The following is a 24,503-nucleotide window of genomic DNA, read 5'->3' as shown; positions in this document are numbered from 1 at the left end:
GTGACACACTGTGTCAGCCAAGGACAGGTAGAATACAAAGGTTTCTCATCAAAAAATGAGATCCATTTCCTTTTTAACTTAATTATTATGAGAGTACAAATGATTTTCAGAATAACACAGTAATGCATTAGATAATGCACATTCAAAGAAGTACCAAAGTCCCCAAAATTGACACTAGACAAGTTAATTACAATAGCAAACAATCCCACTATCATATGTCATATAAGTTGCTATATGACAAAAAAGACCAGGAAATGTAGTTCTTTTTTAGGGTAACGGATTTTCAATTATACAAAGTGGTTAAATAGGAGTCCCTATGCTAAATGTCCAGACTGGAAGTGAGTCCCCTGGCTTTGGCCAACAGTCGAGACCAGTCTGAAAACCTTATCTAGTCTTCTTATTCTCTTATGCTGGCTATCCTGAACTAATGTTAAAGTAATTGTATAAGTCTTTAAGATATAGCTGACATAGAGGAAGATGTTTCTGTCTTCAGGAATGACTCAGCCTGCCCTCCAGGGAGAAATCCTCTAGGGCCAAGCTGAAATATACAGTCAGTCCACCCAGATCTTGATATGACAGGATCAGTTTACAGACAATATAGGCCTTGAATTCAAATGGGAAATCTTTAGGAGAATGGTGAGATTCAAATCCTATGATCAGGAAAAGAGCTCCCACCAGTCCAAGGCTCAGAACTGAACCTTTTCTCTGTTGGCAATTTCCCCAGAAGTCCTCTCTCCCGCATTCTAACTGCCCTCTCTGTCACTCATGCTTCTTATAGTGTTTCATTTCCACTCTGTGTTCAAATCTCCTTTTACATTCATCCCCTTTCACAATACAATCTTCCCAAGTTTATTGTGAATATTTATACTTACCATTCAGTTAACTTATGCTATTCCCTAATCTATGCCCCCCAAAATAATTTTAAAACAACCCTTTTTACACTATATTATTCTATGTTCCTAAACATTTCTCCAGGAATTGATGCAGAGAAAAAGGAGCAGAATCAGGAGAATATTGTACACAGAGATGGATACACAGTGTCACAATTGAATCTAACAGACTTTTCTACTAGCAGCAATGAAATGATCCAGGACTGCCAGGAGCCATGAAATCCACACTGTTTGACACAATCACAGGTGCATCCAGCAGGCTACACAGTGGCTCCCAGGAAGGATGGAAACATCCACTCAGACCCCCTCTGCTTGACTTCTCTCACTAATATCCCTTATTATTGGAACTGCTAAGATTATTATTCTCTTCCTAGCCCCAGGAAAAATAGATAAGAGCAAAATGCCTCTAAGGTTAATACAGATGTTTCACTTTATGCCCCCAGAATATCACCAAAAGATCATACTTACGAAATTAAACCTAAAGATTCCTATGTACCCACTTAGATGGGACACGCCTTTTCTAGTTTTAAAACCTCTAAAAAAACTGCATTTAGATTCTCCACTCCCATGTAGAGGCCAGGGATGACAGGTATATTAATTGCATTTCAGGGAGATGATGGAAGGTTCTACTTTACTGATTTGTTTTGCTAACTAAAGCCTAGGCAATCTGTCTTGGAAACTTTAGTGAAACATTGGAAAATGAAAGCCTGATATCAGAAAAATACCTGAAACTGGGTTATGGTTCATTTACTCTTTGACCCTTCAACTTGGCAACAGTGTTTGTTGATTATCTCCTAAGAAATCTAATTGATTGTGTATTTGATTAAAGTAACAAATAATTATTCTTAGCCTAGCTGCATATCTGAGCCTCATAGGTTAATGAGAACTGACCTTTGGCTATCCTACCTGTGATGAGAAAACATACTTCTTTTGTAAAGCTTCACATTTGTTGTTAGAATCTATAAAAACATAGTATGTAGGATAATCATAGATTGTTGATTAAACAATTTGTTAAAAGTTAATGTATGACTTATCCAGTTATCTGTAAGGAAGCATGTATGTTGAAAAATGAAATTATGTACCAAGAACATATGTAATAACTAGGGAATAAAAATAAAGCCAAGCCAGTCAAAGGCGGAGCAGTTCTCTTGTGACTCCTAACTTCAGGTTGAAACTTCTAACTGCTTCCCATTTTCTTCTTCAATCTATGCTGATGCTGCCACACCCAGCCAAAGACCCTTGACCCTGTGGAGGGCAGGACACCCCCCACACACACACACACAGCACAGGACAATTCTGAGGGACTTATGAGAAAGAATACTATCCACATCCAGAGAAAGAACTGAACAAAAGAAAAACATATGATCAACCACGTGTCTTGATGGGTATATGATTGGGGATTTTTACTTTAAATGATCACTCTATTGCAAATATTTTTAATATGGAAATGGGTTTTGAAAAAGGATACATGTATAATCCAATGAAATTGCTCATCAGCTCAGGGAGGGGGGAGGGAAGAAGGGAAGGAAAGGACATGAATCATGTAGCCATGAAAAAATATTCTATATAAATAAAGTTAAGAAATGAAATAAAATGTATATCCTTTCCCCCAATGATTAGCACTAATCCTGATACATAGAAAATGTTTAATAAAAGCTTAAACATATTACAATTTTTCTAAATTGTTTTTTCTAGAACACTTTGCCATTGCATCTAGACTCCTCATTTTTATAAATTAAAAAATTGAGTCAGACAAAGGTCAACTGACTTGTTCAGTGTCAACCAATTAGTATTTGAAGTAAGATTTGAACTCAGATCTTTCTGACATAAATACCAGAACTCTACATATCACAGTGCCTAACTTTATTTAGAGGCATGAAAGAATGTTCACAGTTGAGGAGAAGTTGGGGGGAGTGGAGAAGAGAGCATGTGAACTTACTCTCATAATTTCTTCAATGAGGGAAGAACATACACAATCAGTTGGGAAGATATCTCTTCCTAAAGGAAAGTAGGAGAGGAAGGGAATAAGAGAAGGAGAATGGGACTGACAGAAAAGAGAGCACAATGGGAAAGGTAGAAGCAGAAACTAAACAGGGATAAATAGGAAGAAAAGTAATACACAGTAATCATAATGGTAAAATTTTTTTAAAGGCCTTCCTCATTTCTCAAATATATAGAGAAATTAATTGACCATGTAAGAATACAAGTCATTCCCCAATTCATAAATAGTCAAAGAAGATGAACGGGCAGTTCTCAAAGTAATTAGAAAGGCAAAAATGTACTTAATTAATTAGAAAAATGCACATTAAAACAATTCTGAAGTACTACCCACACCTATCAGACTGGCAATTATGAAAGAAAAGGAAAAGAACAAAACTTGGAGAGGATATAGGAAAGCTAAGACACAAATGCTTTGTTGGGGGAATTATGAACTGATCCAATCATTCTAGAGGGTGATTTGGAACTATGCCCAAAGGGCTATAAAACAACATGATTTTTGACACAATACCATTACTAGGTATTTATCTCAAAAAGATAAAAAATGGGAGGAGAGGGCCTATATGTACAAAAATATTTAAAGATTTGGGGGGGGTAAATATTTGGAAAGTGAGGGAATACCCATCAATTGGGGAATGGCTGAGTAAGGCATAGTAAATAATTGTAATGGAATGCTATTGAGCTGTAAGAAATGACGTTTCAAAAAAAAAAAAACTGGAAAGACTAAACTAAAGCAGCGTGAAATAACCATGACCAGAACATTGTACAGTAAAAGGACTACTTCACAATGAGCAACTAAGAATAATAGCTATTCTCTGCAATAAAATGATCCAAAACAATGCCAAAGGACTAATGATAAAAAGAAGCCATCAGCTTCTAGAGAAAAAGAAAGAACTGAGACTGAATCAAGAGCAAAGAAAAGGTTTTTCACTTTCTTATTTTTTTATTTTTTATTTTCATGAAAGAATATGGAAAATGTTTTACATGACTGCACATGTAAAATCTATATGATATTTTTATCGTCTCAAGAGGAGTGGAAAGTTGGGGGATGATGGAGGCAGGGAAAAAATGAGAAAATTAGAGACTCAATATTATTTAGAAAATGGTGGTAACTATTTTTACATGTAATTAATTTTTTAAGTAGTTTCATGATGTTGTCCTCCCCAAGTAGGACACTGCCATCCTGCCTGACAATAAATTGATTCCCTAAATAAACATTAGTGTGAGCTATTAAATTCAACTCCACTCTTCCTTTCATTTAGATACTTATCTTTCTCACAAGTGTAATATCAGATCACCCCTTCACTCTAAGTTATTAAAAGTAAAAGCTTAGCATGACAGTGGTGTTGGGGTGGGAGTTCACCCTAGGCTTGCTATCTTCTGACTAAAGATTTTGCCTTATTTTGAACCATGCGAATTGATACTATTTCCTTGGAGGCTGCACCATCTGAGGAGAACGCTGCTGTTTTGTTGTCTGTAACACTGCTAGCAGGTGGTGAAGATGAAGGGAAGGAAGAGAATAGAGCATGTGCCACTGAGAAGGGGGATGGCTGTAGCTGGCTTTTAAAAATCATTAAATGGCAGATCCACAATATGTTCTGTTAGAAACTGATAGCCAACTCCTCTGTGGACTAAAAGAAATTTTAAAGTTCATTTCACAATGAGACTGTAAATATTGGTGTTGATATTCTGTGCAGTGCTAGGCTGGTAACATTTAATAATAATTAATGTCATTATTGAAAGCTTTTCACCCCCTAAAGCTGTATAAGCTGGCAAGGTGGATTAGTGACACATGCTTCTTCTTTGTCATATCTAAACTCGGTAAAATGACATGTTCAATTTCTCTGTGAGTTGACTCAGCTCTTTCTATTTTCCAAGGTAAATAAACTTGCTTACTGTACAGCTTACTAAGACTTTTTCTTTGGATGATTCTTTAAATACTTTACCATCATCCAAGGTCTTCATATATACTTCTACCCTAGACAAATTTCCAATCTCTGTTAGGCTTTGACAATCAGATTCTCAGTTAGTCCTGATACTCGTGGGGCATGTCAAAAACTGTCTGAGAAATAAAGGTGAAGAGGAAATGATAGATTTATTTTCATTTTATCTCTTTCACATAAACCCATCCAATCCCAACACTACTATATACTTAACACTCCCTTCCTTCTTTTCATCTATGATCAATGTTTAGAAATATGCAAGGCTTCTTTCAAATTATCAATTTAATTGTTAGGTGAAAGGAGATAAGAATATTTGAATTAGGGAGGTACTAGTTATCATAGAGTGGTGCTCAGAAAATAATGGAGAACAATATATGAAGGTTTCCAGGGAGGTGTGTAGATCCTTTGTTGAAATTTATGGAAAGACAAGGTAAGATAGAAAAGGCATAGTATAAGAAGTTAAAGAAGAGCTGTGATATACATATATATGTTATATTTTTATATGTACACATACATATATATACACATATATAATCATCATTACAAGGAGTAGTCTTGCCACTCCCAAGGAATCTATCCTTTGATGGAAGTTAGGTGGAACAGTAAAATGGAGAATTAGACATAGGCTCAAGAGGACCCGAGTTCAATATATATATATATATATATATATATATATATATATATATATATATACATATTTTTTTTTAATTTGTGTGACTGAGCAAGTAAAAGTTGTCCTCTGGCTGCTTCATTTTTTTTTCATCTGGGAAATGGTAATGATAATAGTGACTTCCTCTCAATGTTGTTTTGAGGATGAAATGAAATATCTGTAAAAAAACACTTTGCAAGCTTTATAACTCCATGTACATTTCATCATCATCATCATCGTCATCATCACTGCTATTATTACTATGTCATAGAAGTGGGAAAAGTAGCCAAAGACACTAAAATATTCAGTTTTTAGACTGAAGGAAATCTTCAACTGAGTCACTGGCACTATTAATGCGAGCGAGTTCCTCATCTGGTACCTAATTCATAAGCATGGTACTTAAAAATTTGAGTTATATCAATTTTTCCCTTCTCAAAATAAATGAAATAAGAAGGGAAAAGCTGTACCTAAATGAAGGTTCTGAAAGTTTCAAGTTGGTGTTATTGTGTTCCCAAAGACAAGAAGCATCACTTCCTAGTATATTTATGGATAAAATATTTGCATACTGAGTAAATATTTGTCAAAAGATCACCATGAAAAGACCTGATAATAATTGTAGCCAACCCCTCTAACATTTGTTTCAAAGGATGATAAAATGGAAAAATTCTATAAATAACTCAATAAGAGCCTACAAATTAAATTAACACAGACTTTGGAAATTGGCAACTTTAATGCAAAGGTAACAATAGGCAAAGATGATGAGAAATCTATTTTGGAAAATGTTCATTCAAGAATGAAAGAGAGGAGGCAAAAACTTAAAGAGTTCACTGAAGCTTCATATTCATGTCATGTACATTTTTTTCAAGGAAAGAATCAGAAGTCTATGGATATAGCAAGACCAAATAATGTAAAAATGTAATGGATATACATATATATATATATATATATACACATGTATATATATACATACTCCAGAAGATATGTATATGTGTGTATATATATATATATACATATATATATATATATATATACATACATACTCCAGAAGATTACAATCAAATGAGATGAGATTATACATAAAAGCAGGTAGGAAAGTGGGAAAGAAAAGGGGACACTATCCGCTGGTGTTCAGTGATATTCAGAAACATGGTGATGATATTAGAAGTGAAAATCTCTTCCCAAGAGTCATCTTCCACTGAAACCAGGCAGATGCAGAGTGGAGAGTATGTATATCTATCTACCTGCCTACATATCTATCTATCTATCTATCTATCTATCTATCTGGCTGTCTCTCTGTCTGTCTGTCTGTCTGTATTTATACAAATACACTGATATATTCTTCATAGTCTCAGATATGCTTATAGAAGAGGTATAACGAACTAAAGAACACTAATTTGGGGAAAATAGCCACATTAGAACAAAAATAAATAGAACAGATTCAGGCTGAAGGTGACATAATTGTGCTTAAGATTAATTGATTAATTCACAAGAAATTTGAAAGAATGGAAGAAATCAAAGGCATGTAGACAATTTTGGACTTCATTAACTAAATAATCAAATAGATTCAGTCTTATCAATCCTCAAAATGCCTCTGATAATGCCTGTTGCCTCTCACCCACACCTAAAATCACATGGAATTTTTGCCTATTTCCTCCCTATGTTTGACAAAAGGGCAGTACATCAATAGGCTAGAAGCCTTCTTCATTTTATTTTATAATAAGTAAAGCACTTTGGCTAGTCACCTATCACCCCTAGTCATTTCCATGCAACATAACTATATTTTTTCATATACAATACAATTCAATGTTTATATCAACAATTTCATCTAAGTTTATATATTATGATTTCCTCAACCACTATGTAAAGTCATCTCATAGCTATTTATATAATATTCATTTTAATAGGAGATATACTACATGTCATTAAATTAGTGGCATTAAAAAAGATGGACCTTTGTTTTCATTGAAAGCATAAGGTTATTAAAGGAACTTTGTAATTTCCTGAAGATAACTCAGCTCTCTCTCTTCTTCCTGTTTATCTGTGAGCCCAACTCATTGCCCATCTGTTCTTTATTTTCTAGATATAAATAATGATAAATTTTATTAATATAAAAACAGTGAATAAGAAAACATCAACTATTGATCTACACAACTATTTCTTATATGTTCAAAAGTGTTTAATAAATGATATCAATTTTATATACAAAATCCAAAACTGCAGCAAGAGTAGTCCTAATGAGAATATGAGCATAGCAAAGTCAGACTTTTGAAAGCAATATTCCTCTGTAAACCATGTCTTTAGTGTTATGTTATTTAAAGAAAGATATAAAAAAGACATGATTCCAGTATGTCTAATGTGGTGAGAACAACGAAGATTTGATAAGGGCAAAAAAATTCATTGTGAGAGCTCTCTTCTAACAAGATTACTCCCATCCATCCATCCTATTTTATATTTTTGTGTAACTCCTCTCACAAAGCCCTTTGGTATAGGACTCTCTCTAACTTGGTACTCTAGGGACTTTGGAGAGTTTCCTAATTTGTGAAATGGAAAACTCTCTTGATTAAGATGTTACCTCACTCTCTCCAAATCTATCTTGTCCCTCAACACTGGACAGAGTATTCAGCTCCATTAGAAAGGAAAAAGGCCTATCTCTATCAATGGAATTTGAGATAGATGTTACATTGGAAAAATTTGTCAACAGACATATAACCCTGTTCAATGATCTTGTGACCTTTAACTGGCAGCTAAGATATAAAACAGAGAGGTAAAATTTTTCCCAAAGATATTTACTGTTCTTATGGAAAAGATTCATCAACAGAATCCAACTTGAAGAGCATTTCTTAAAAATGGTAGAGTCTTCAAGATGCATATTTGCTGTTGATATTATGCTGGTTGCATAAAACCCAGAAACAGGGCAATGGTCCCTGGCAAAAATCTGTAACCGTTCAAAAGAATCCAGCTTAACTATCAATGTAAGAAAATACATATTGATGAAGTATATCTCATTATTCAAATGGACATGAACCCAGAAGCACATTCTATTAAAATTTTCTTTCAGCATATATATGAATATTTATGTGAAATTACATATATATATATAACAAATTTTATATATACATGTATATTTATATGTGTGATATCTATATTCACACACTTATCTGACAAAAACATCCCTATTAATGGTCAATGACTTGGATCCAAAAAAGCAGAAAAGTGAACTTGCTTGCTTTTAGACATTGCAAGCCTCTTTAATGACCTCAAGCTTCTTCTAGAAACAGGTTCATCTTTTTAATATGAGTATTCTATTGGTGGTATTATATCAACATTATTAGTTTTGGAACACTACAACTTCTGAATAATTAAAAATAACTATGTAATAGAGTCCAAGAAGGTAGGATAGAGCCAGATTATGAACAGCTCTAAATGGCAGGTGGAGAAGTTTGTATTTTGTCATATAGGAAGTAGGAAGCTACTGACAAATTTTGAATAGGGAAATGCCATAGAGAGAGCCATGTTTTAGGAAGACTATTATCAGGTGTATGGAAGAGAGATGATAGGATCAAAGATTTAGAGTTCAAAGTTCAACTCTTTCATTTAAGAGATGATAAAAGTGAGGTTCAGCAAGATTAAATGACTTAATCAAGGTCCCACATTTCTTTGTTATTTATCTAAAACCAAGTCTTCCCTACTCCAAGTCCAACATTTTATCCAGTATTTCTGGAGATTAAAGAATTGAACAGAGACAATTAGAAAGCTATTACAATGGTATAGGAGCAAAGCAATGAAGACCTACACTAGGATGATGATGATCTGAAAGGGGAGAAGTCAGATGTGTGATAATTTGGAGGCAAAATAAAAAAACACATTTTCATATATGAGTAATGCAAAAAAGGAAGATAATTGAATATGGATACAAAAGTGACTTAACACTGAAGGTACTTTGTTTAGTCACTAAATAATCCTTTAAATTTTTTACTGCTTACTATATGCCAGTTCTGGTGATACATAAAGAAGTGAAGCAGTCTCTTTTTTCAAAGAGCTTGCATTATGGGAAATCACATGACTTAGATGAACAAATACAAAATATACATAAAGTATATACAAAGAAATTGCAAGAGCAAGAGCACTTAGCATTTGGGGAAATAGAGCATCATAATAGTTTTAGTTTATTAATTGGAATATGAGATAAGTCTTTACATATTTTGAGGCAATAGGTAGGAAGGAATGAAGTGTCCACACAGGAGATGGCAAGCTATGCCTAAGGAACAGCAAGTAGATGAGTCTGGCTAAATTCTAACATCCACCATGAACTGGATTAAAAAAAAATTCTAGAATAATAAAAAAGCTCTTTGGTGTCAGTTATAAAAAAGAGCAAAACTACTTAGAGTGGGTGAGATAATATAACAGACTATGAGAAAAATATAAATATATTTAGTTAATATTTTATTTCTGTCTCCTCTTTCAAAAGAATCATGATAACTAAAAAGTCTAAAACAGACATCCATAACTAGAGTCTGTCCAATCAACTCCATTCTCATAGCAGGTGCGATATGATCTGCTTGATTCCAGTCCATGTGGATTTCAAGAGCCTGCTTCCACAAAGGGGTGATAACATTTAATGGATGGAACCTGTTTTTTGATTCAGAGATATACATATATTCTAGTTATATCCAGTTTCCTTATGATATGCAAGAATGGGTATGTTGATTGTTGAGCCAGAAATGAGAATGAATTCAAAAGGCACAAACTAACCAAAGTCAATGGGTTCTCTTTTTTCTGCCTGCCTGCAATCAAGGCAAAACATGTCATGAAGGGAAAAGTGCCTTGTTAGATTAATGTCTGCTGAATTCATATCAAGTTCTTACTCTGCAGTTAATCAAAAGGCTCCTGTTCTTCCATACTAAGAAGACTAAATATGTCTTCTTGACAATTTAGTCTTCTTGACTAAAAATAGTCAAGAATATCTGTGTATGGAGGTGCAGAATAAGACCCTTCCCATGTCTTGAAGCCTTTCTCAAAGCGGACTCTTAAGGTCTTTTCCATGAGGGCTGGTTAAAAAGCAGAGCAGACTGGGTCTTTGCTACAGCTTAACTGGTCAAATCTTGAGTCCCTCACTTTATACAAAAACTTTAAAAAGATAGATTTAAAAATGAAGATCTATCTCAATAAATAAAAGTTATTGAAACATGCCAAAATACCTTAAAGAATTGAAAAAAATTATTTTAAACTTATATTTTAGTTATTTGTTAAATATTTCACATGTTAAAAATAGCATTTAATTTTTGACATTTTACCTATGAAGTCATCAAAAATACATTTACATATTAGCCATGTTACAAAAGAAAATACACACAAAAAAGGAAATATAAAGAAAGTGAAAAAGGCATGCTTCAATCTGTACTGAGTCTTCCTTAGTTCTTTTTCTGGTGGCATATAGTGGTTTTCATCATAGTGCCTTTAGAATTGCCTTTTATCAGTCTTGATCAGAGGCTAAATCTTTCATACTTTATGATACTTATATTCTTACTATGAACAATGCTACCTTAGTTCTACTAACTTCACATTGCATGATTTTATATAAACATTCCTAGGTTTTTTCTAAAGTCATCCTGCTCATCATGTAGCACAGTAGTAATTCAATCAGAATCATATATCACAACTTGTTTAGCCATTTTTCCAATTGCTGGACATCGCCTTAGTTTGCAATACTTTTTGGCCACCACAAAAAATAAACTGCTATAAATATGCTTTATACAAATGGATCATTTTTACTTTTCTTTTATCTCATTTGGATATAGATCTAGTAGTGGAATTTGGGGATGAAAGAGTATGCACATTTTTGCAAAATTTTTGGCATAGTTCCAATTAGTTCTCCAGAATGATTGGACTAGTATATAATTTTGAAATAGTGCATCATTATCCCAACTTTTACATCCTTTCTAGGATTTTTTATTTTCCTTGTCTGTCATGTTAGTCAATCTGATAGGTGTAATATATTACCTCAAAGTTATTTTAATTTGCATTTCTCTAATAAGTAATTATTTAGAACATTTTTTCAAATGATTAATGATACCTTTGACTTCTCTTGAAAAGTGCTTACTCATATCCTTTTTGACCCTTTACAAATTGGAAAATGGTTATTTTGAGAATAAATATATCTCTTCCCTGTATATTTGAGAAATGAGGCTTTTATCAAAAGAAAAAATGCTATACTTTCCCCATTTTTTTGTTTTCCCTCTAATTTTGGCTCTATTAGTTTTGTTAATGCAAAATCTTCTTAATTTCAATGTAATCAAAATGATCCATTTTACTTTCTGTGATCCTCCCTCTCATTTAGTCAAAAACATTTCCTTTATGCATAAATCTGAAAGGCATTTTTTCATGCTACCCTAATGTTCCTATAATATCACCATTTTTGTCTAAATCATTTGTTCAATTTGACCTCATTAAATATGGTATAAGATGTTGGTCTATGCCTAGTTCATTCCAAATTCTCCCAGTTTTCCCAAAAATTTTGTCAAAGATTGAGTTCTTACCAAAATATTTAGTTTTTTTAGTTTATCAAACACTAAATTATTGAGGTCATTTATTACTCTGAATTGTATAAATAATTCACTCTATTTCTTAGTCAATAGCAGGTGTTTTAATAATTATATCTATATAATATAGTTTGAAATCTTGAGCTCCTGGGATAGTTTACTTCCTTTTTTCCCATTGATCCCCTTGCTATTCTTGATCTTTTGTTCTTCCAGATGAATTTTGTTATTATTTTTTCTAGCTATATATAAAAATTATTTGACAGCTAGATTATTATGGCACTGAATAAGTAAACTGATATATATATATATATATAGAGAGAGAGAGAGAGAGAGAATTGTTATTTTTATTAAATTGGCTCAGCCTGCCTATGAGGAATTAACATACCCCATATTGCTTAGATCTGTCTTTGTTAGTAAAAAACATGTTTTATAATTTTATTCATATAGTATCTGGGTTTGTCTTTGTAAGTAAACACCCAGATATTTTATATTGTCTGCATTTATTTTACATGGAATTTTTCTTTCTGTTCTCATGGGATTTTGTTATTAATATATAGAAATGGTGATTTATATGGGTTATTTTATAACCAGCAATTTTGCTAAAGTTTTTAATTGTGTGTCATTTATATTTTTAGTTGATTTCCTAAGTTTATCTACATAAGCCATCTTATCATTTGCAGTTACATTTTATTTTATGTGTTGTCTATTTTTATTCCTTTTGTCTATTTTCTTCTCTTATTGCTTTAGTTATACTTTCTAATGCAATATTAAATTAGAGTCATATTAATAGATATCCTTGCTTCCATCCTGATCTTAATGGAAAAGTTTTATGCCTATTAAAGTTAATATTTGCTTTTGGTTTTAGAATTCTTCATTTAAGAATCTCCAGGTTTTTTTGTTTTCTACTGTTTTTAAGAAGAATGGGTGTTGTATTTTATTAGAGGCTTTTTCTTTATCTATTCATATGAACATATGTTGATGTTATTGATATGGTCATTTATGCTAATAGTTTTCCTCCACCAGCTCTATGTTCTGATATTAAATCCTGGCTACAAATCCCAATCATTCTATAATTTTCCTTTTGTTTTTGTTCTCTCTGGGTTATGTATCAATATCAATTTTTCATATTAAAGGAATTTGGTAGGACTGCTTTACCATTTTCTCAAATAGTTTATATAATAATTGGATTAACTGTTCCTTAACTATTTCATGGAATTCACAAGCAAATCCATCTAGTCTTCGGGATTTTTTTCTTAGGACACTCATTGATGTTTTGTTCAATTTGTTTTTCTAACATGGAGTTATTTAAAAATTCCATTTTCTCATCTATTGATCTGGGAAGGTTTTATTTGTATAAAAATATCCATTCATTTCACTTAGATTTATTGTTTTATTGGCCTATAATTCAGCAAAATAATTCCTAATAATTGCTTTAATTCATTTTCATTGGTGGTAAATCACCCTTTTAATTTCTGATGCTAATGATTTTGTTTCTTTTTTAAATAAAATTAATTAATTGTTTATCTATTTTATTACTATTTTCATAAAAGTAGTTGCTAGTTTTATGAATCAGTTCAATCAGTTCTTTTAATTTTCTTAATGTCTCCTTTGATTTTCAGGATTTTTCTATTTCTATTTTTAATTAAGTGTTAATTTATTAATTTTCTCTTTCTCTTATTGATTTATCCATTTAGAAATATAAATTTCCCCCTATCTTTTGGAATGTTGTCTCATTGACATTATTCTTTTTGATGATATGATTATTTTGGGGACTTTTGTGATTCTTTAGAGACAGATTTTTTTTTGTTTCCAATTAAATTTTAATATGATTCCATAGTTGTTTGTTGAATCTAATTTTCATTGCATTTTGATTTTAAAAGCCTTCATTTCATAATTCCTCTTTTATGTATTTGATTGTGAGGTTTTTTGCTTTAATATATGATATTTTTGTGAAGGTTCTATGTACAGCTGACAAAAATGTATAGGACATAGGCAAAAGAGTTATCAAACATTGTCTGGTTCTAAGTCCTGTGATAGCATTAGAGACTGGCTTGGCTCTTATTTATAACCAAGAAAGAATTGTAGTTTCTTTTAGACCAGTTACCAGATCCCTTTCCTGTCTCTTACTTGAAAACTTCTGAAGCTGCTGCTGCTGCTGCTCTCTCTCTCTCTCTCTCTCTCTCTCTCTCTCTCTCTCTCTCTCTCTCTCTCTCTCTCTCTCTCTCTCTCTCTCTCTCATCTTCTTTGTTATCTTGGACAGAAAGGATGTCTCACCCTTTTTTATTTAGTTCTGCTACTCAAAAAGTCTACTACAATGTTATTTTCAAGTTATTTGGAAGAGAATGTTAAGAGAACTCAACTGAGTGCTTTCTCTAGTCAACCATCTTAGCCACACTCCCAGAAGTCTGAGCTGTGACCTTAGAAGGGAAAAGTGAATTATTGATGAGGAAAATTAAGGTTGAATTACATTATTTATTAATAATATTTATATATGAATATATTAATTTTATGAGAGAAAGATTAGGATACTGAAGATTGGGCAGTTCTCATCTCATGGTAAAATACTTTATTCTTTGGTCCCTAGGCATCAAACCGGGTTGGAGCTTCTGTATTTTATGAAAAGGCAAGGTGGAGAGAGCAGCTAGGTGACTCAGTGGTTTGAGAGGTTGGCCTAGAAACAGGAGATCCTAGGTTCAATGTGGAAGAGCCTTCCTAGCTATGTGACCCTGGCCAAGCCACTTAATCCCCCTTGCCTAGCCCTTACCACTCTTCTGCCTTGAAACCAACACACAGTACTGATTCTAAGATGGAAAATAAGAGTTTTTAAAAGGCAAAGTGGATACCTTTGCTTCTTCTAAACAAGAACACCTTCCCTGCAACATGGACCCCTTTGTCCTTGCTAAACATATCATCTATATTTGGGGTGATCAGGTCAACAAGAGAGGAAAGAATCACTAAAACGATGACTGAGATAACATATTTTTCAAGTCAAGGATTGCTAGAAGAAGCAGGACTTCATAAGCTCACTGACATTTCATTTCTTAAAGTATCAGAGAAGGGCAGTTCCGCTGGGTTTCCCTAGCTTAGTGAAGCTGTAGGAATCCATTCACCTGAGGAATAACCTTACCCACTCTGTGATGAAGTGATGGGGGAAGAGTTCAGAACTCTTAAATCCATCTCTTCTTTTACAAATCCACCAAATGGAACTTCTGAGGAAGGTCCAAAGGATGAACTGTCAGGCCAATCAGAAAGATGACACTTCCTATATATAAGAGAGCGTGAACCCTCATGGAGTGCCTTTCCGCATAGAGGCAAACATGACAGACCCATCCTTTTTTGATAGATCATATATCCCTATTAATAAATGATCTCTGAGAGAAATGGGCTCGTTTATGGGTTAAAATTCTAGACACTACACTGAGAGTAAGGAGGTAACATCACCAAATGGCAAGAATTATATTACAGCAGAGGAGGCAGCAATAGGAGAAGCGAAGCATGAAGAATTAAAGAAAAAATCAATGCTGAAAATGTACTTAATTGAGATATAGCAGTTAGAAGCAGTCAACTAAAAAAGCTTCGGGTGAGTAATTTGTGACTGAGCACAGAAAAATAAGTTCCTTAGCAAACAGATTCAGGGAAAAGAAGAGTCTTTCAAGGCCACCTAAGTGAGAAAAGGTGTTTTTCATGACTTATTGTTTTCTGCTGCCACCTCTGGCTTGAGAAGAACTAGCAAAGTGATTTTGTAGATGCTTTGATGATTTAATGAAGGAAGCTGAATTGCTTTGAGCTCTCTGTTACAATTGGACAGTCCACTAATTAACTAATTAACTAATCAAAGAATTGAGTCTGGAGATAATCAGTTAAAAAAGTGGTGGTTCTTTGGCTTAAAGAGATATACTCCACTTTAAAAGCTAATACCTTCTAAATGTCCTTTTAAGGCTTGTTCAAGTAGAGAAGATAAGATTTCCCTAGCTGAAAAGAGATAAGGATCAGCATTCAGTTAGTGAGCAGAGAAGCATGTATTCCTAAATGTGCCAATAATATTGAAGCCTACATTCTAGATTTTTGAGCTTTGGTAAGGACATGAACCTCTCTCAGAGGTTGCCATACTAGGTTCTTAAGTGTGTATCTACTGTTTGCTATAGTTATTGAATTTATTGGTAGGATATTATTATTTGTACTTATATATATTGTAATAATTTCACCTTTTATGTATTTGCCTTACCATATTAGTATCCATATTATTTTTATTTTTTCACCCTCATTAAGTAAAAAGTGAATCAAATTGCATGTATTGCTTTTATATCATTTATTATAAACCAATGATCTCATGTAATGCTTTAGAAGACAACTGTAAATATGTCTTTAGAAAGAGTTAGACCCAGGTAGTAAACTAACTATACATAAATACAGAACTACCTGTTTTGAACTTTTATTGAAATTTATTAAATCACAAATTGGGTATGATAAGACCTCCAACATATATGCTGCCCACAAAAAATTAAAGTTGGACTTTAAACTCAGAATTTTGGTCCAATTTTCTCTATTTCTTTGCGTTTTATTTCAGATATAAAAGCATTGTTATTGTGAGTTTCTGGTGGTATATTTTTTTAAATTCAATGGAAGCCTCAGAGCTGGAGAGTAAAGGGAGGAAGTACATTTCCCCTCAACAGACCCTGAGAGAGTACAAATATTACTGTGTGATAGTTTTCTATTTCTGAGAATTTATACTTGCTAGGTTAGAGGGAGAAAAGCCCAAGGGTGGTGAACACATCTAGTGAGAAGTATGAGGCCCCAAGTGAGACATTTCATTAATGTTTAGAGCCCCACTCTAATCGCTAGAAAGTGGCATTCTTTTTAAGGTATTAGATTGTGGGGGTATTGTAATAAACCAACTTATTTGTGTCATTACATACTGTTAACACAACCACTCTAGTTCAAGTCTTGTTATCCCTTTTCTTGATGACTCTAGTTATTGCTTTACTGGAATCCTTTCTCTATTAGTCTCTCTTCAATCCATCCTTTCTCCTTCTACTTTCAGAGTAATCTTGCTAAAGCACATGTCTAATGATGTCCATTGTACAGAAACAAAATTTAATCATTCAAAATTGCCTTTTAAATTATGTGTGTGTCTCATAATCTAGCATTCAAAGTTTTCAACACTCTGGCTTCTATCTTTTTTTCCTAGATTTATTTTTCTTTATTTTCATAGTCTATAATCTATTCAAATTGGATTAATCATTTCTCACTCTGCAATTTTATCCTTCTACTTCTGTACATTTGCAAAAATGTTGAAAAAGACACACTTCTCTCCCCATATCTCTAAATAATGAAATCATTCCTTTTTCTATTTATTTCTCCAATTATTTTCTAACTTTTGCCATGTACACACACACAAACACATACATGCACGTTTGCTATGCCATTTTCTATCTTGGCATACTCATTGCATAACCCAATGACTTGAACATAATGGATGATTAATAAATGTTGGTCATTTAAAAATGAACTTGATATGCTTTGTTTTAGGAAGAACATTGAAAAGCTTAAATATATTCACAGAATTTTGGCCAGAATAGTTAGGGAACCTGAAACCACATGAAGATGTACTGGGAAAATTTAGTCTGAAACATTCAACAAATAAGGAACTTTGAAGAAAGTGAGGAGTTAAGATGTAGTCAAGAATTTCTATAATAGGAAAAGAAAATGGGCTAGTACACTATTACACTTAAAGTATTAGAGGAAAGTGATGTTGTCCTATAGTATATTGGTTGGGCACTCTATATCACATTTATGGGAAGGCATGGACAAGAATCACATAAGATATGTAGGCATGGATGGGTTGCTATCTACATCACTGGAAGGAACTTTAAAATAAATAAGTATTTGAATATTTAGGCATGATTTATAAGAGAGATTAAACTTATACTAATTTCTCCCATAAAGCAGAACTAAAATCAATGGATAAAAGTTATAAGGAAATGGATTTTAGTTCAATATAAGCCTTACTAACAGTTAAAATTACCACCAAAGGGCAATTATTTGCCTCCATAAAAGAATAAGGTTCACTTAAATCTTAGTCTAGGTCAGTGATGGTGAACCTATGGCATGGGTACCAAAAGTGGCACACCAGGCACTCTCTGTGTGAGCACAGCCACCTTCCACCCACCCCAGAATTAATTACTAGAAAGATGACATTTTTTTCACATCCCCTGCCCTTCTGCCCAGTAGCCAAATTGGTGTGAATAGGGGATAAGGTGGATGGCTCAAAGGCAGCAGAGCTAGAGGGGAGCAGAACACTAGGGTTGCTCCTCCCACCTCTATACTCCCTAAGAACATTCCTCACTTCACTAGACCCTCTGCCCAGTAGTCCAATGGGAGTGCTTTCTCCCTCCCCTGTGTGGAGTAAGGGGGGCATACCCAGCATGTGGGGCACAGTGGCACTCAGTCTGTGGCTTGGGGTGGGGGGAGCCCATCACTATTATAGAAGTACAAAACAGATTGTATACTAGAGGTTCGACAAATAACAAAAGTCTATTTTTGCAATTAGATTTTCCCATCTCATTTCTTAATTTGTGAAGGTACTTCAGTTCACTAAATTATTCCATGATAAGTGGTAGAATCAATAAATTGAATGTTTATCTCCTCCTTTCCCTCTGCCTCCCTAAACCTGCAAGATGAAGAAAATGAAAATTAAATGATTTATCCAAAGTCACAGATTTATGTGGTATCAGGGCCTCTAAGACTAGGTCCTCAATCTAACTACAAGTCTTACACATATTCTCACACACACACACACACACACACACACACATACACCTTATGTATATACACACATATCCATATGTACACATATAAACAAGTACACATGTATATGTACATATATACACATATGTGTGCATATATATTCTTCTGAGGATAATGTCATCTCCATTATTTAATGACATCTTAGAAATTCATGTTTCCTTCTTTTATGAAGCCCACTCTAGGAATTCAGCTTGTTGATAGCTCAGACTCTTAAAGCTGTTGACTGACTGACAATTCCCCAATGTACTTAGAGTGAACCAGTTTCTCTTTTGAAATATAATAGTTTAATATACTTATGGCTCAGGTTCAATTTTCTACTTGCTATATATAACAAATATGTGACCAGGAAAATGGTTTTGGGAAAAATAAATGTTTTGAAGTCCACAGGCAAAGTACTCTGCAGTTCCTAAGCATTATTTTGGGGGACCCACAGGAAGCCTAATATATAACATAGCCTTCCTTCTAAACATATGTGATTTTACAAGTCATGAAAAATATTTTAATAGTAAAATGTCATTCTACATTGTGTAAATATAACAGCAGCAACAACAATCATACCTAGGGTTCATATAGCATTTTAAGGTTTGTAGTATACTCAGGTTATTGCCTGTAATAATGAGTTTTAAAGCATTTTTGGTCTAATATACCAACATGAATATACTATCACCATTCAACTCACTTGGCTACTAATAACATCTAGAACAAATATTTGGTAACAGTCGATTAACCATTTAGGAAAGGTTAGCTTCTTCTAGTCAATGGCACTGCAGTCATTATCACTACTATGATACTTCTACAACCTTGTATTTTTATTTATTTATTTTTTAAACTCTTACCTTCCATTTTGGAATCAATACTATGCATTGGTTCCAAGGCAGAAGAGTGGTAAGGGCTGGGCAATGGGGATTAAGTGACTTGCCCAGGGCAAGCTAAGAGTCTGAGGTCAAATTTGAACCCAGGACCTCCAATCTATAGGCCTGGCTCTCAATCTAGTGGGCCACCTAGCTGCCCCTACCCTTTGTATTTTTAAAGAAAGTTTTGAAAGCGATGATAATGATTCTTTTGTGGTCATGAAAGGTTTAGGGTTTTGGTAAAAAAAAAATCACAAAATATCTCAGGTAAAAAGGATTTTGTTTAGTTCAACCCATACCTGAATAAGACAGGCTTCTATAAACATGCCTCATAATTGAATCTTTGGTTTGCTATTTATTATCATTATGATGCATAACCAGAAAAACATATAAATGGTTATGAAATGGTGAGGAGAGAGGGCATTTGATGTAATTCACATACACCTACAATTAAAAAGGCCAATAAAATGCTTTAAAAAAATAAATGCATAATAGAGGATAGTTGAAATTTAGAAGAAAGCAAACAAGCAGGTCAGTTTTGAAAGTATTTTATGGAATTTATCAAGTACTTGCTAAAAAAACAAATTGAACAAATAAGAGATACCCTTTTTTATATAAGTATATACATATATATATATATATTTACCAAGTATGTATACATATATATGTCATATACAAGGAACTTCTCATTTTTATGTTAAAAATAAAATTTAAAAATAATGAAACCATAGACACTGTGTAGTTCTTGTCTACTAGTCAAATAATACTGTCTAAACAGAAATACAATTAACAAGGAATGGCTTATTCTTTATGAAGCAACACAATATCTTTCTCATGACTACTTTCCTTTCCAAATTTATTTATTCCAAGTTTATAAACTATCCTTTTTTACAAATATTATCTAGAATCAGAAATTAAAGTCATGCTCCCTGAATCATAATTTATAGAATTGCCTCTCTTTTTTTGAAATATTTGATGAATGAGTGAGATACTGCTAGACTGGAGATATGCAAATGTTGGCCTGATTTTCCCAAAAGGACTCAGTCATTGCATTTGCCATTTCTTTTAATAACAGGATATTTAATTTATCAAGGATACCTTGATATCCTCTAGTTAATTTTCTTCTTATTTTGGGAGTTATCACACATTGAACTTAGTATCAATTTCTATTCATGAGTGAGAGATTTTGCTTAATTTGAAAACCTGGAAAGCTAGTTAATATCTGTTGATGATTTAGTCTTTGTTTTATGTCATTACCTTCTGGCTCCTTGACATGCATATATTGGCTAATTAAACACTATGGATGATGTGCAGATGTGAAAGAGGAAACATGACAAATGGAGAGTTTAGAAAGATCTAAATTGAGACAAAGTAAGAGAACGATCCTCTTCTCTAGACACCAGTATTCCTGTTTAGTTTTATTCACTTTTGATAAAAAGATGTGCATGACTCAACATAGTCTTGTAAATGGTCCAACAGAAACAAACTTGTGCTTATAATAATGTGATTTTAAGAGATGGCCCTGGTTATTTCATAGTTCATCCTATCTCTGTGTATGAATGTTGAGGATAAGAAAAACATTTGTTTTCTGATGCATCGTAGAAATTGATAAATAATTCACTGTACAGTGCTTTGAAACTAGAAATTCCTTAAATAAATGAATAACCAAAGTAATGTGGGTAAGGCTAGTTGTCCAAAATGAAAGACTAGAGTACAGCTACTGAATTCTTATAGATTTTTCTGTATTTTTCTGTATGTATCTTAAGGAGCATCAGCCAGGCCTGGAGATAGGAAGTTCTGGTTTCAAATCTGGTTTCAGATACTTCCTAACTATGTGACCTTTGAGCAAGTCACTTAACCCCAATTGATCAGTAAAGATCAGTAAAAGCTATACTGATCTTGCATTGGAACTTCTATTCAGTATCAATTCTAAGATATGTAAGGGTTTAAAAATATTTTAAAAAAACAAAATAAAATATGATGTTATACTTTGATATATACACACATATATGAAAGTGTATGTATATACATGTATATATATACATCCATATATAAATAAAATATCACAAAGATATTTATGTAGGAATGGCTAAATAGAATATTTCAAAGACTGTAGGTGTTTGGCTAGTCAACATAGCATAATCTTCATCCAGGACATTTTGGTATTTTCATGTCCTTTTGAAAATTTGACATCCAAAAGTGATTGAAACACCCTAGAGGTTGTCAACCAGGGCAAAATATAATGGAATTGTCAAAATATGTATTTTTACTAATAAAGCCAAAGACTGCATTCATTTTTATTGTTGCTGTTTATTTTTTTATTCTGTCAAATTATAATTGTTACCTATATTGAAAAAATATAGTCTAGTAAAATTACCAATTCCACACAAAGCTTTATGTAGCTTCATTTACCATCATTTTCTGCTTGTATGTCAGATTTTTAAACTCAATTGAAAGACTGGAAATTTAATATATGAAAAAGACATCATGGTGGGGAAAAGAGGTAGAATTGGAGGTATGAGAGACTTGAATTCAAGTGCTACTTCTGAAATACTAGCTCATTTAACAAGTGTTGAAATGATTTGAATTGGCCCTAGGCAAGTCATAACCTTTCTTAGCTCAGTTTCCTAAACTTCAGAAACACAAAAATATTTTACGAACTATTTACCTCACTTTTTTATTATGAGGGTAATAGTTTATAATGTTCTATACAAATATGAACAATACATAAAACCTAGGTATGAGCCCCAAGTTCCATAAAAGTGTACATAAACTCATATCAAAAGAAAATGTAGGTTAAAGTACTCAAATATTTTAAGTTCAATTAGTGTTAGCACACTGCCATACTTCAGTGAAGGCTATTTTGCCAAAGGCAATGCAGCACTTAGCATAATTCTTAATAATCCATTGGCTGGGACACAGGTATTCTAGAGACAATAACAAGTGGAGAGGAGATATAGTAATTATTTCAGAAATCTAAGAGCAGTAATCCTCCCCATCTATCAAAAATGTTAATCCATGATTTGCTATAGCTGAATATGGCATCAATTGCTGGATATGCACAAGTCATTGCTTCCCTGTCAGCATCTCAGATACTGTTACTCTGTATATTTATTTTAATAGAATTTCTTGAAAGCTTGCCAGGTTCCAACAAGCAGCAAAAGTTTAGCAATAGGCACAGAAATGGAAAATCTCTAAGCCAATTTCTAGGAGGTGCTAATAACTACGACTAAAATTCAAATAAATATTCAAGAAATAGTCATAGGAAGAACAATTTTAATAACCTGAAAAGTAGGTGTTTTATGTATCAAATGAGATAATAGATGTAAAACATTTTGACATTCTCAAAGTTCTATATAAACATTAGGCATCACTATCATCATCACTGTTCAAGACTGAGATGATTGCTGATTATGTCTGCAGAATACTCAAGAAAATTCAAAATTCTCTCTACTAAAAGAGAATGTGAAAGAAATTCAGCACTGTTTTCCTTTTCACTGCTTTATTAGAGTGGTTGAAGGAGTCTAGGATTGAATGGCAGAAATAACTCAGGAAGAAAGTCAGAAAGGAAAAAAAAATCTGAGATACCGGGAAGAAATAAGTGTCAAGAGGTGGGCAAGTAATAGAATATAAGACATTTGAGGAAAAAATACCAAAATTGGAGTTATACAGAATATAGTAGAAAACAGACAATTCTCTTTGAGAAAGATTCTAAAGTTAAACAATATACAGTACTTCACTGAAAATTAAGGCTCTAATGCATGGTAGAAATGGTATCACTAGTCCCAGAATGAAGAAATACATGATGGTGACTGGATAATTACAACCAAAGAGAATAGATAAAATGCAATTAGGGGTTGGAGATGGGCATTTTCTATTATCTATCCATCCTTCCACACATCCAATTATCCATACATTCATTAATTTATTCAGCAAGCAAGTATTTTTATTAAGCCATTCAGTATGTCAGGTGCTATATTAAGTGCTGGGTATATAGGGAGAAAAAAAGATGAAATAGTCTTCCAGGAGCTTATATTCTTTTTCTATAGACAAAGTATCATGAGGAATTTAGATGATAGGAGTTAGAGTCAGAACGTCTGAGTTTGAAATTAGCTCTGCAAACCTACTGAACACAACTTGCTGCATGATTGTGGGAAACTAAGTCATGTGGATTTCACTTGGCTAAACTGAAATCCTATCTTTCTGAAGATGGTATCACAGAAGTGACAGAGATCCAACCAAGAATCATGAAAAATATCAATCACTATTTACTTTTGTTAATTTACAACATTATTTTAATATTTTATATATCAGTGAGCATTTCCAGATACAACTTATAAAATTCTTACAAAATCAAGCAATTGAAATGTCAAAGGAATATATGAATAAAAAGTAAACTCTTTGAGACTTCCGGGTAAGCATGGCTGCAGAGTAGACGCGGCTTGCTCCCTCTCCTCAGACCCAATGACACAGACGACCTCAAAAGACTCTCCCAAAATAAAAAACAACCATCCTCATAAGAATGGAAAGACCCCACAACAAGGGGAAGCTCTGAATGTAGGTGGGATTCCGGCATCTCCACAATATAAAGGAACAAAAAGCTGACCCACCCTCCCCTCCCCCACCAAACAGCCAAAGCCAGAGTTAAAGTCAGCACTGGCCAGAATCAACAAGTGAGGGAGGGGCACCCCAGGACTGGACAACTGCTGCCCAGGTCTGGAGACCTGAATAAGATCAGCAAGGTCCTTCTACTGAGAGTACTAATCCCCAACTCCAGCAGGTGGGCTAGGAGAGCACAGATCTCGGGCTCCCAGAACTAGTGTGCT

Source organism: Monodelphis domestica, chromosome 6, assembly GCF_027887165.1.
Source record: "Monodelphis domestica isolate mMonDom1 chromosome 6, mMonDom1.pri, whole genome shotgun sequence".
Classification (NCBI taxonomy): Eukaryota; Metazoa; Chordata; class Mammalia; order Didelphimorphia; family Didelphidae; genus Monodelphis; species Monodelphis domestica.
Note: the sequence above shows the minus strand (reverse complement) of the source record.